This window comes from Ornithodoros turicata, chromosome 6 (genome assembly GCF_037126465.1).
Source record: "Ornithodoros turicata isolate Travis chromosome 6, ASM3712646v1, whole genome shotgun sequence".
Taxonomy (NCBI): Eukaryota; Metazoa; Arthropoda; class Arachnida; order Ixodida; family Argasidae; genus Ornithodoros; species Ornithodoros turicata.
The window spans coordinates 33711158-33724219 of NC_088206.1; positions in this window are offsets into that span (position 1 = coordinate 33711158).

Below are 13062 nucleotides of genomic sequence, written 5' to 3' on the forward strand. Positions count from 1 at the left end.
CTATGCTTGCCAATTCTTGCCTGTCAGTTTTCAGCTTGTCCCGTTTCGTCCACGTGTTCGTGAACCTTCCATTTTTCTGTAACCGGTCTGTAGCCTAGATCACTACGTTCACATAATCCCCTCCACACAAAGCAGCCATTCACTCCGGCCGTAGAAGCCCGTACGGAACCTTTCTTCCCTCCGGGCTGTTGACCCACAATTCGCATGAACCTTTAAACACGTCACACCTAACCCTTTAAATACCATGCCAATGATGAGGACGGTACCCAGAAAAAGAACAGTCTCTGTTCGAAATATCGGCGGCTTCTGTCCTGAGGCAACTTCCTTCCTTTGTAATATATGTTATCCACGGTGCAATCGCGTTATCGTTCCCAGGGGGAAGCTCGCCTCGGGACGGCTGTGCCAATGAACGAGGGTCACGGGCGTCGGAAGGTGGGGACAGGGAGGGCGGTCGCCCCCACCCCCTGAAATTTCGCCCTGAGTGTCCCGCCACCCCATTTTTCATCTGTTCGTGTCGTCCGAGACAGATTCGCTTTCAGCTCTATTACCACGCAGAGCAAAGACGAACACCCAATAGATACTATTCCCAATTGAAAGTGGCCGATGGCCAACGGTTGGCAATTACTCGGCGCTTAGTTGACAGCCAACTATCTTGGTCAGCCAAATGAGTTCCAATGTCCGGCCAAGCAGACGCAGCCCTATAGGAGAGGCACCCGCTCGCCTGTTGCCCTTACTTACTTGTTGCCTTATCTTACACATATTTATCCATTGACTAAAGTCGATTAATTGTCCTTATCCTGTTCAGCAGGCCCAAATGAGCTTCTAGGGAGACATTCGTGAAATTCTGAGTGGGTTTCGCTGTGGCCTCTCGAAGAAGACGCAGTCCTGTAGCAGAGGCGCGGAAATATTAGTCCCATTCCTAGCGGTACTTATTTTGCTATGGCCGCTCCAATCAGATGCAATCCTGTAGGAGAGGCGCCCGTTCGGCTGTTGCCCTATCTGGCACATATTTATCTCTCGAATAAAGCCGATTAATTGCTGTTATCTTGTTCATGAGGCTCAAATGAAATTCTGGGGAAATATTAGTCCCATTCTTAGCGGTACTTATTTCGCTGTGGCCGCTCCAATGAGACGCAGTCCTGTAGGAGAGGCGTCCGCTCGCCTGTTGCCCTATCTTGCACATATTTATCTCTCGAATAAAGCCGATTAATTGCCGTTATCCTGTTCATGAGGCTCAAATGAAATCCTGGGGAAAGATTGGTCCCATTCCTAGCGGTACTTATTTCGCTGTGGGCTAGTTCCATGTCAAATCGAACAAGCCGGTACATTTGATGTCTAGAATGAACGGGGGAAAATATATGTTGAAGCCATTGGTGAGTTCGTAGAAATAAACGCTTTCGAAATTCTCTGCACTGCGTGGTTTGCGAAATAGGAGGGGAGGAAAAAACTGCCTGTCAGAATCCAATGTCGTCGCACGCCGGTTTGACCGTCCCCTGCAAGGCTATTTCTTGTCGCAGACCATCTAGGGCACAAGTGGCTCCTGCGTTGGCAGTGCTCTGTCGTTTTTTATTTATCTAAAAAAAAATTATCAAAGTTGACACAGAGCGCCCAAAAGCACCATATTCAGTGCAACTTTCCGCGCCATGTGCAAGATGGATAAGATTGAGCTTTATGCCATTTAATTAATAATTGATAGGGCCATCGAATAATATATAATTTCTTGCTCTACTGCACCAGGCACGTAAGCGATAGCTCTTTAAGTTGCACCATACCTCCGAAAAATGACGAATTTCGGAAGCCTTTATCTAAAAAAGCACACCAAAAACTTGCCTCGAAAATTTGATATATCGTAGACAGACCCTTAGACTACACACAGAAGAAAAACTAAAATTCGGACTTGACGGGTAGGCGCACTGTGAATTTTTTTGTCGGCCCGATACGCGGAGGGTAATTAAGCGGTGGCACCGTCTCCCGCATGTGGCAAAATCGATTTTTTTTTCACACGGACTTTCAACTCTTGTCTTCACGGCTTTCCAGGTGAATATCGGCACAGTTCCCCCTGAAGTCGGCCCAGGACGTATACTAAACCCCTGTTCCCCCACTCCTTCCTGCTGTTCTCTCTCAATTTATCCACATGTGTATGCCGCTCATAGCCACAGTTGTTTAGCGGCGCTAACACAGAATTAAAAATAAAATTCTTCTCATGAAAACTAATTGCTTTCATTTGAAGCCGTTCTGAGCGTTTGCGTTTATAACAGCGTTATAGTCAGTTATGTAGTTTGTGCAGCAACCAGATGTGCTCGCATTTTTCACTGGACGCGAGGTGGGTGTGATGCCACGGACGACACAGTGCAGTAATGCAGATGTTTTCACGCGGTGTATAAAGGGCCTCAGTGCTCTTCTGTAGCCGAGGATGATGATGCGAAACTTGGCGCGCAAGCTGTCTCCCAGGAGTTAATGCGATTAGGACCTCCCCATGGTCGCAGCATGTCGCACTGAAGACCATGGGTGTTGGTCAGTGGCGCCAGTCGGGCCGTTTCGACAAGCTTCATAAAAGGCACCATGAATTAGCCTTGAGTGCTTGCGCAAAACAGAGCGACACCTTCCTCTGTGAGGTTTCCGCAGTCCCGAGTCATGGGACCGTATACGAAAGGAAAGGTTTAGAGAATGCTGGAAGTCATCTTCGGATATAATGTGAACAGTAGGTTCTATATGACCACCGGGAGCAAATATACATCTTTGAAACATGCAAAAGCATCCTCTCCCTCACGGGCTCTGCACTTGCAATGCATGTGTGACGTCCGATGAAAAATGCGAGCGCATCTGGTTGCTTCACAATCTACATTCAGCGATTATAACACTGTTATGAACTCAAACGCTCAGAATGGCTTCAAATGATATCAGTTAGTTTTCATGTAAAGATATAAGCTGAAAGTTTCGGTTTTTCAAGGAAAGTTTCGAAAGTTCAAGTCGATTTTGCCCCAGCAGAGGGCGGAGCCAGCGCCTGATAGGGCTCCTCGTATAGGGCCGGCAAAGAATTCACAGTGAGCATACCGATCAAGTCCGACCTTTAATGTTTCTTCTGTATGTAGTCTAAGGGACTATATACGACATATCAAATTTTCTAGGAAAGTTTTTGTGGGGTTTTCTAGATAAAGGCTTCCGAAATACGTGATTTTTTTCGGAGGTGTGGTGCTACTTAAAAAGGTATCGCTTACGTTCCTGATAGAGTAGAGCAACAAATAATATACCACTCGATAGCCCCATGAATGGGACATTAAATGACATAAAGCTCAATCTTATCCGTTTTATACATCGTCTGGACAGTTGCACTGAATATGGTGCTTTTTGGAGCTCTGAGTCAACTTTTATAATTTTTTCCGGAAAAACAAAAAACGACACAGCACTGCCAACGCAGGAGCCTCTTGTACCTTAGGTAGTCTAAAGGCACAGCAGAAATCAATCACTATAATGCGACAAGAAATACCCTTGCATTAGACACTCAAACCTGCGCACGACAACATCATCTTCTGAGACGCAGTTTCCTCCTCTCCTATTTCCCGAACCACGCAGCGCTGCGAATTCCGAAAGCGTTTATTTCTCCCAACTCACCAATGGCTTCAACATATAGTTTTTCCCGTTCATTCGATACATCAAATGCACCGGGTTGTTCGATTTGAGATGGAAGTAGCCTCACGTATTCGGTAGACCCAAATTTGTCGTTCTCTTTCCCTGCCCATTATTAGGCCATTTTACCTCCCTCCTGCATATACTCCGCTTCAATGTGGCTTTCACCTCACAATTCAAGTGCATGATCAGATGCTGTGACACAAGCCTCTGTTCCACCTGCGGTGTCCGCCTGCAAAGGCGGATACTGTGGCAAAGCAACCGTGTGGGCGAGTTGGTACATACTGACACAAAAAACAGCGCAGAGACAGGACGTGAGTAGACAAACGAAGCGCTGACTAACAACTGCGGTTTATTGGGAAGGAATGAAAACTAGTTAGTGGTTGACATACCGGATCTCGTGGGAAAGGAGGTTAATGGCAGGCATGCTCACACTGTTATCAGCTCTATTATGAATTTGAATAGCTTCGAAAGCTTCCATGGCCCTTAAATCTCGATATCGTCCTAACACACGTATGTCTTCAAGCAGAGGACGGCATCCGCAATCACGGCAATGAATGGCTAGGTTGCTCCCCGTGTGTGTAGTGAGTGACCTGGCGTGTTCCCGGAGTCTGTCATTAACACATCGTCCTGTAACACACACGGGGAGCATTGCCGTGATTGCGGATGGCGTCCTCTGCTTGAAGACACGCGTGTGTTAGGACGATATCGAGGTAAAAGGGCCAGTGAAATCTTCAAAGCTATTCAAATTCATAATAGGTGATAACAGTGTGAGCATGCGTTCCATTAACCCTCTTTCCCACGGGATCCAGTATGTCAACCACTAACTAGTTTTCATTTCTTCCCCATAAACCGCAGTTGTTAGTTGTCTACTCACGTCCTGTCTCTGCGCAGTTTTTTTGTGTCGGATACTGTGGGACGGGCTTGCCCGTATATCAGCGAAAGACCGCTCAATTTAGCTGCACACATTGGCCCATATGAAGATCCTGGGCTCCATCGTCGGGTTCTTCACCTGTTCGTGGACTTCCTGTCGTCCACTGAATTGCTCCAGACGCTTTAATTCCTTCTCGTATTTTCATCCTTCCTTCATCGTCTTCATATAATGTTGCACGTGCAATGGACCGCACAACCGCGGTGAAACTCCCCATCTCATCGTCATCATCTATTGTTGTTGTTGTTGTTGTTTTGAGGTACTGCTGGTGCTGGCTTGAGAAAAACAGAAGCACTGGGATATTCTGAGGGCTGCAGTAAAGGTGCAATAAAGTTACACTGTCAATGTTCTGGAAACGAATGTCACCTCTGTGCTCAGACACTTTGCGTTGAAATAAGATATAACCTCAGAAGTCTGAGTCCCCAGAATGCGACTGTACAATTGTCCACGCTGTCAAGGCAAGTTTGCCTCTAACCGCGCAAGGCAGCAATTGCAACTACAGCTGTTTGGTATTCTGTTCCATGATGATCTCCAACCACGACCTACTCTATACTAGAGACCTGGACAGCTGGCGATCCCCTATGGGAGAGACGGGTCACGGGTTAGTTACGTTAGTGACTGCCGCAAGCGCCACATAGCATTATTGGGGAGAGGGAAGCACCCTTGCCACCGCCTTTAGTCTGCTACGCAGGGATACACGGGCTGTTGCTAAGCACGCGCTATTATCTCTCTTATGCTGCTTCGTCGTTGTCAACACAGCCTACCATACATCGCCGCGGTTTCGACAAGTCACGTCGTAACGAATAGTGCGAGCTAGCGCCAAATCCCATAGCCAAGCGGCGATTGCCAGAACTACTACACCGGTGCTGGCAGCATTGCGGATGTCCAGGTCTCTAGTATAGTAGTAGGTCATGTCTCCAACGGGTGATGGTCCAGCGCCATGAAGTACTCCGGAGGCTTTCTGCGTCGGGTCATTATTGTTGTCAGTCGGTTCCTGGTTTCCCCTTGGGCAGACTTCCTGAGTTCCCTCACCAGTCTTGCGTCGGTCCGTACGAGGCGTTGTCCACTCCAGGAATGGGTAGAAGGCGACGTAAGTGCAGGGAGGACAATGAAGTCGCGTCCCAGGATTATTGCTCCTCTCAGCGCAGGAAGGTAGGCAAAACGTTGTCTGACCCGATCTCCATTGGTGGTCAAGGTAAGGCGTACCACGCCACCGGCATGTACAACCGCATCAGAGGCGAGCTTTAGGTCGTACCTGGTCGTACGTACCGAGATGTTCTATTCGCGCGCGCTGCATCCGTAGGAACGTGGTCTTCCGACGTGTAGTTCATTCGAGCTCAGAGGGGTTGTTCCCTCGACCGGACGTGATTCTGGTATTCCGACGTTCGGCGAAGCTCGTTATCAGTCGGTCTTGCGCCTGAAGTTTCCTCAGGTCACCCGGTTCCTGTGCTGTTACGGAAATGAGCCCAGTGCGCGGTACGAAGGCTCTGCTGACGTTCCGCTACTCAGTCCTGCAGGCCAGCGGTGCTGCTGCAGTGTTTGTACAGGTCCGTCCCATTCACAACTAGGCTCAAGAGTTTCCTTCGGTCTAGGTGGTGGGCGGTTGCGCAATTCAGCTATGAGGTCGGCTTGAATGGTGCACCACAATGGTGAGCCACACAAGTAAGGCTTAAAACGAGGGTGGCATTGGTGGATAGTATGGGCTACCTTCCCGCTTTCTTTCGCGAGCGGTTCAGCTCTGCGGTATAGCTCCTGAATAGCCCGAATGTATTCTAGAAGGCTCTCCTCGCTATGCTGCGTTTGACCTGCAAGCTCTTCGCGCATACGAATTACATAGTCTTGGAGAAGAATCTCTTCCTGAAACCGCTGCTTAAATACTCTCATAGAGAGAAATAGGGCTGGGTCCTACTCCACGAAGCAGCTGAGCTTCGAAGCAGGTGAGCAGTGCTGCGGCAGAACTCGACGCAGGTCGTCGTCGTCGGTGACTCCAACGGCCGTTTGGCAAGCATCCAAGTCAATGAGGAAGTCTTCCGCTGACATGGAGTCGCTGTACTCGAAAATGTCGGTATCGGCAAGTTCAGGCGCAGCGGCGCGTCTGGACGTGCTGTTACCAATCTGCTACGTCCGTAACGTACAGAGGGATGCCATCTGTCGAAACAAGTCCTCGTCACTGTCGTGGTTGGCCTTCTTGGGAGGCATCACCGTCACAAGAACCTGCGCTGCAACGAAGACAGCGGCAGAATGAGAAAAGAAAAAAAAGCAAATAATGATAAAAAAGATACACAAAATACCTACAGTACATGCTGTGCCATTTGGGGAAATGGTAAGACGGGTAGAAGACACCCCTGTTGGGCGCCAGTTTTGTGGGATTCATGGCCCACAAATCCCTGGTAGTAACCCCGAAGAACGCAAACCACAGCAACAGCTAACAAATAACGAATGATAATGAACCTCAGGCTTTCAGGCTGCGGCCTCGCAGTCACACATTTCATCAGTGTACGAGCAATGTGTCAGTAAATAAAAAAAAGACAATAAAAAACCTCGAACTCAAAAACAAACAATGCTTATTCCTTACATGTCAAAGGTTCCGTCGGTGCCGAGCAGCAGGACCACAAAAGTCCACAGCCAAGCCATGCTCAGCGCTTAACACGTTCCTTACCACGCCCATAGAGCCTGGATCACCGGTGATCGACGGTTTTCGAGCGGCGCCACTCGGCCTCCAAAGCAGATATGGACAGGTGGTGGCATTTGGTGGATACTAAAAACTCCACTGGATGAGTTTCGTTTACACTTTTAACTTTTCGTCGTGGCGATGATTTATGAAGCTGGATCTGCGCCAAGGAGGCAGTGTGAAGATTTTATCTTGGTCGCAGCTTCGCGTTCTCGAGGCGTACCTCTTTGGCAAATGCGCAATACTCGCATTTGAAGCATATTTGGGTTAGATTTCGTTTATTAGAATGCAAATGACGACTCTGAACGTGTTAGATAATCAGATTTTTGTCCTGAATGTCTGGACATGTATAACCTGACTATTGCTCTCCTTCCTCTGTCAAAAGTAATTGAAAAGCGGTGAAATAGCAAAATGTGGTACAAGAACAGGGGAAGTTGAGCTAGAAACTAATGTTTCCTGCAGAAATTATGTATGTACACGTCTTATGATGTTCATTTCTGTTTTACTCCTTCAATGAACTCTGTCACTCAGTTACACAAACAACATAAGTGTTAACATTATTTTCCACAATTCGTGAACTTCTTGGTCCAACATGAGTGCTGACGTTATTTCCCACACCTCATGTGTATTTATATATATTTTACAGCGACAGCTGTTAAGGTCTCAATTTCGCGAAGATGTTCCCACGTCGCATCGCCGAAACACAGAAGAGAAGAAACGAAGCGAAGAAGAAGAGAATAAAGTTGCAAGACGCAGATCGGTAATATCGGATTGTCGCGTTGGCTGTGGCGGTGACCTTATTATGTTCGAGCTCAAACAAACAGCTCTGTCGCTGTCGTTGACTTGGTATAACTTGCATCATATCTTTCTTTTTTTTTTTTAAGTTACAGGCCTATCTTCATGAGGTTTCTGCTGTTTGCGCCATTTTTGTGTTCCAAAATTCATTTTGGAAATACATGAATATATTTGTTTCTGAAACCTACATCATTCGATAGGGCATTAATTTGGCTACATCTTCCTATAGCAACATATTTTGGAAGTGATATTGTCAGCTATAAAAATATATTTGTCAAAGAACCCAAAAATGGCCATTTTTTGCGGCGGTAAGAAAAGAGTTAAATAAGCATCTCGACTGACGCGCCTTAGCAAGGCCCTAGCGTCGCACATGCGACCGATGAGCCTGATCCCCACTCACGTGCCACACGGGTACCACACAATATAACGTCCTTGTTATCAGGATTCCGCGTCTGCTATCCCGACTGTATGTACAGGGTGTTACCCTATAAAAGTCTGCACGCGCCGGCAAGACGTGCTCCCCAATTATTCAATGCAGGCGGTGCAATGTGCTGCCTACGTGTAAAACTCATAAGGACATTCCATCATGGTAAATATCGAAATGATTGAGCACCGTAACGCAAAGTTATAGCGCAAAACAGTGAGGTTCCAGTAGTCAAAACGGCTAAGATGGCGCCTCTCAGTATGCAGACGACATCCCTTTTGGGTGTCGTCTGCCGAGTACGTCGGCATTTGTCGTTACTCACGTTGCTTACTTCTGAGCAAAATACGACAGTTACACGAAAGGGAAATGAAAACTAAGTTCCATCTGACTGACAGGATATGCGACACGTCGTCGTCTGGGGAGCAGCATGTCAAGTGCTCGTCTCAACGCCGCCGTCTTGATTGTTTTGACTACGGGAATTGCACGTTTTGAGTTATATCTTCGTGCTGCGGCGCTCAATTACTTGGAAATTTGCCAACATTAAATGTCCTTATGCGCTCTATATGAAGATCGCACAATGTGCCACCTGCGTTGAGTAATTGGCGAGTACGGCATGGCAGCACGGGTATACTTTTATAGGGTAACACCCTGTATATAAGCAGTGCCACTGCAGCGTAATGGTACAGCGCACTTGACCAATAACCATGAGGTGCGGATTCGCTTCTTGCCACTGTTTGGAATTCTCGACGACTGAAACATTGCATTCTCGACATAAAAGTGCGACGTAAGCGAGCTGGTGATAATCGAGACAGGAGACACGGTGACATTCCTTTAGATCGAGGGACGACAACGGACTTGTGCTGTTGCTTCGTGTTCGCCAGTTGTCCTCATTGAATCTCAAAGAGTGTCGCAGTGTCAATCTTTTATTTTTCATCCACTGTAGTTTTTGTCATCGTCACTGCCGGATCTGTTTACTTGCGCCTAGTGAAGGCGTAGTGCACAGAAGACGGCTTTCACATCCAACCTCCTCCACAGCTGCGGAACTCTATGCCATCCTTTTCTTTCTACAACATATCGCTGATTTTACACCGCGGGAATGGGCAGTCTTCACAGACTTCAAATCTGCACTTCAAACAATTGAAAATTCCGGCATACGAGGCCCATCCGCACCCCTCGTCACAGATGTGTTAATGGCTTACCACACTATCTACGCAGCAGGCCACAGGCTAGTTCTCCCGTGGGTTCCAGCCCATTTTGGTGTCGTCGGGAACGAGCAGGCCGACAGCGCCGCAGAAGCAGCACTCTCGTATCGGAAACGGACCAGTATTGTTCTGCTGAGAGGAGACCGCCGTTCAATTCTCCGACGCCTAGTGACACCCCTGGCTTCCCGCGAATGGACAACCGACATTCTTCCCCCCTCTATGTTGAGCAGAGTTGATCCAACGCTCGCTTTCCGCATGCCACGGAACACCTCTCGTCACGATGCTGCATTAATCCACCGAATGCGCCTCGATGTGGCCTTTACAGCTCAGTGGCGCTACCGCTTGAGACAAGTTGACTCTCTCACCTGCTGCCACTGTGGTGTGCTTGAGGATCTGGAGCATATTCTTCTTCATTGCTCCCACTACCAACCTTCCCGAACCACACTCTCCGAGTCTCTTCGTCAGCTGGACTCTCGCCCCTTCTCCCTATCGAAACTGCTTGGTCCCTGGCCTAATCCAGCCCAGCAAGGCTCTGCTCTCAAAGCTCTTCTGACATTTCTGGACACCATCGGACTTCGATCGTTATTGTGAAGGGGCTCGTTATTTTATTCCCCACATTCCCACCAGCAATGGGATAGAGTATCGCATGTGGCGATGAACCTCCCCAATCTCCAAAGCCAAAATAAAGTTGTTGTTGTCGTTTACTTGCGCCTTTCCACAGGAGGGGAGCTCCAATTCATTAGTATCCTTGTTATCATATGGGACAGCTCATGTGGGAAAGTACTCCGTGGCATATCTTACAACCCATCGTAACTCACTCTTGCCGCTTCTAGACCTACGTCTTTACCACTATGGTGCTTCTGTTGCATTTCTTTTGAACCCTCGCCGAAAAGCCGTGTGAGCAGCTCTCTCCTGAAATCAGCAGCGATAACTGCATGACTGGGCGTAATGGCGGCCGTGTTGAGCGGTGATGTTCTGTTTTCGATTATCAGCTCGTTTCACTAATAAGTGCGTGCGCACGCACATGCACGCACACACACACACACGCGTGCACACACACACACAGTTCTGATCGGCCCATAGAAATCATAAGGAGAGAGGCTAGGAAAAAGTTGGGAGAGAGAGGATGGGGAAGAGCAAAGGAGTTGTACGTAAAGCCCCTATAGGCCTGTGGCTCTCGGCAAGGCGGCTCTTTGATCAGTGGCCGCGGACGCCTCGTGGACGTCCCCGAAGTGGCTCCGAGCGGGGAACGGGACCGGCATGAGGGTCCACCTCCTTTGGGCGAGGACCGTGTCGGAGGGGGAGCCCTCCTGCTGTAGTACTTCCCACGGGGAGGCATCGTAGTCTGCCGGGGAAGAAAAGGGGAATCCGGCGAGAAAGCAATTTCAAACCGTGAGAATCTGAAAAGGCTCTCCCCCAGAAGATTATAGCTGAAGACTGCAAACCAGAAATCACACTAAGAAAGACCAACTACACAAGAGCACTAGGATTTAGCGACTAGGATAGTGGAAGCTACGTGCGCCGCCTGCAGGGACGCAAACTGTAGCGACTGGGTGCTGGTCCGGAAGCGGAATCCTGGTCCAGGTCCTGGGGAGGAGACGGCTGATGATCGGTCTCCTCTCCGTCGGGGTCCCGAAGGTGGTAAGCTTTCAGATCCGAGATGTGTACTGGCCCAGTTTCTTCGCCGGTGTCGCAGTGACGAAGCCTGTAAGTGAGGCCGGAGAAGCACGCACTTACCTCGAAGGGGCCGTCCCACCTATCTCCGAGCGAAGCTGCAAAGCCGCGTGACGCATCACTAAGTGGGTGAGTCCGTCGAAGGACAAGGTCACCGACGCTGTAGGTGAGATTCCGTCGTCCACGGTTGTACTGGCGAGCCTGGTCCAACCTTGCGACGTCCAAGTTCTCCCGAGCCGTCCGAGCTGCGACGTCCAGTCGGCTCTGGAGGTCAGCGTACCTTGAATAAGGAGACTGGGTACTGCCATCCCGGAGGCCCAGAGCATTCTCTACTGGAAAAGGAGCCTCTCGTCCCAAGTTCAGGAACGCCGGGGTGAAGCCTGTAGATCTGTTGACCGTCGTCCGTGTAGCGAATGCCAGCTCAGTCAGGCGAAGATCCCAATCACGGTGGTGCTGACTAGTAAAACCAACCAACATCATCTTCGGGTTCCGACTAACACGTTCGGTAATATTAGCCTGAGGGTGATACGGGAAAGTCTTCTTGTGCTGAATGCCTAAGACAGCGAGAATCTGAGAACACCTTACGTGTAAAGTAGGTTGCGTTGTCAGTGATCAGCTGAGCGGGAAACCCGAACCGGCAAAAGGTGTCGAGTAGTCGTTCCCATACGCTTTGGAAAGTCAGCGTCCTGAGAGGAAACAGCTCAACCCACTTTGTGAAATGATCAGTAACCACAAACAGGTACTGGTTACCTCTAGGACTACGAGAAAAAGGTCCCATCACATCACAAGCAACTATCTGCCAGGGCCTATTGCTCTGAACCGGCTGTAAGCGCCCGGGGGGTAAACCACCACGAGGTTTTGCTCTCTGGCATATCGGACAAGTACGAACATACTTAGTTACGTCCTGCCTCATTCCTGGTCATGTCGCAACACGACATAACTTTTCATAAGTTTTCCTGCCACTGCTGTGACCTGCCAAAGCCGAGTCATGAAAGTAACGTATGAAAGACTTACGCAGCTTCCGTGGCACCACGACTCTGAATGGGCATGTACCGTCGTCATCATCCGCCTGGGGTATGTACCTGAAAAGGATGCCATCCTCGCCCAGGACATAGGAGTCGTTCCGGTGTCTGCCGAGACCTGTTCAGCTAACCATTGAGACACCCGCTGACAAAGGCCGTCCGCTCTCTGAGCGTCTAGGAGCTGCTCTCTGCTCACGACCGTACCCCAGGACTAGGATCCGTCCCGTGCCACTTGTGCTGCTGCCAGGAGTTGAGGAGGCGCCTCGGTGCCTACCTCTTCCCCCTCCGGTAGAGGCGCACGGGATAGCGCGTCCGCTACCACGTTCGTGGAGCCCCCGCCTGTACTCCACATTGAAGGAGTAGCCTTGTAGCTTCAGGGCCCACCTGGCGAGACGTCCAGCTGGGTTGTGGAGCCGCTGCAGCCATGAGAGTGTCTGGTGGTCAGTCTGGACGGTGAAAGTGCTGCCATCCAGGTAGTGATCAAACTTCCTGAGAGCGAAGATGATCGCCAGGCACTCCTTTTCCGTGACGGAATAGTTCCGTTCTGCCGGATTCAGCGTGCAACTTGCAAAAGCCACTGGACAGAGAATAGCGTCATGCTCCTGCAAGAGACTGCGCCAACGCCATAATCGCTAGCATCTGTTTGCACAACAAACGGTTTATTTAGGTCGGGCAAATATAGCCTCGCCGTATTAGCGATTGCATGAGATAGAGCT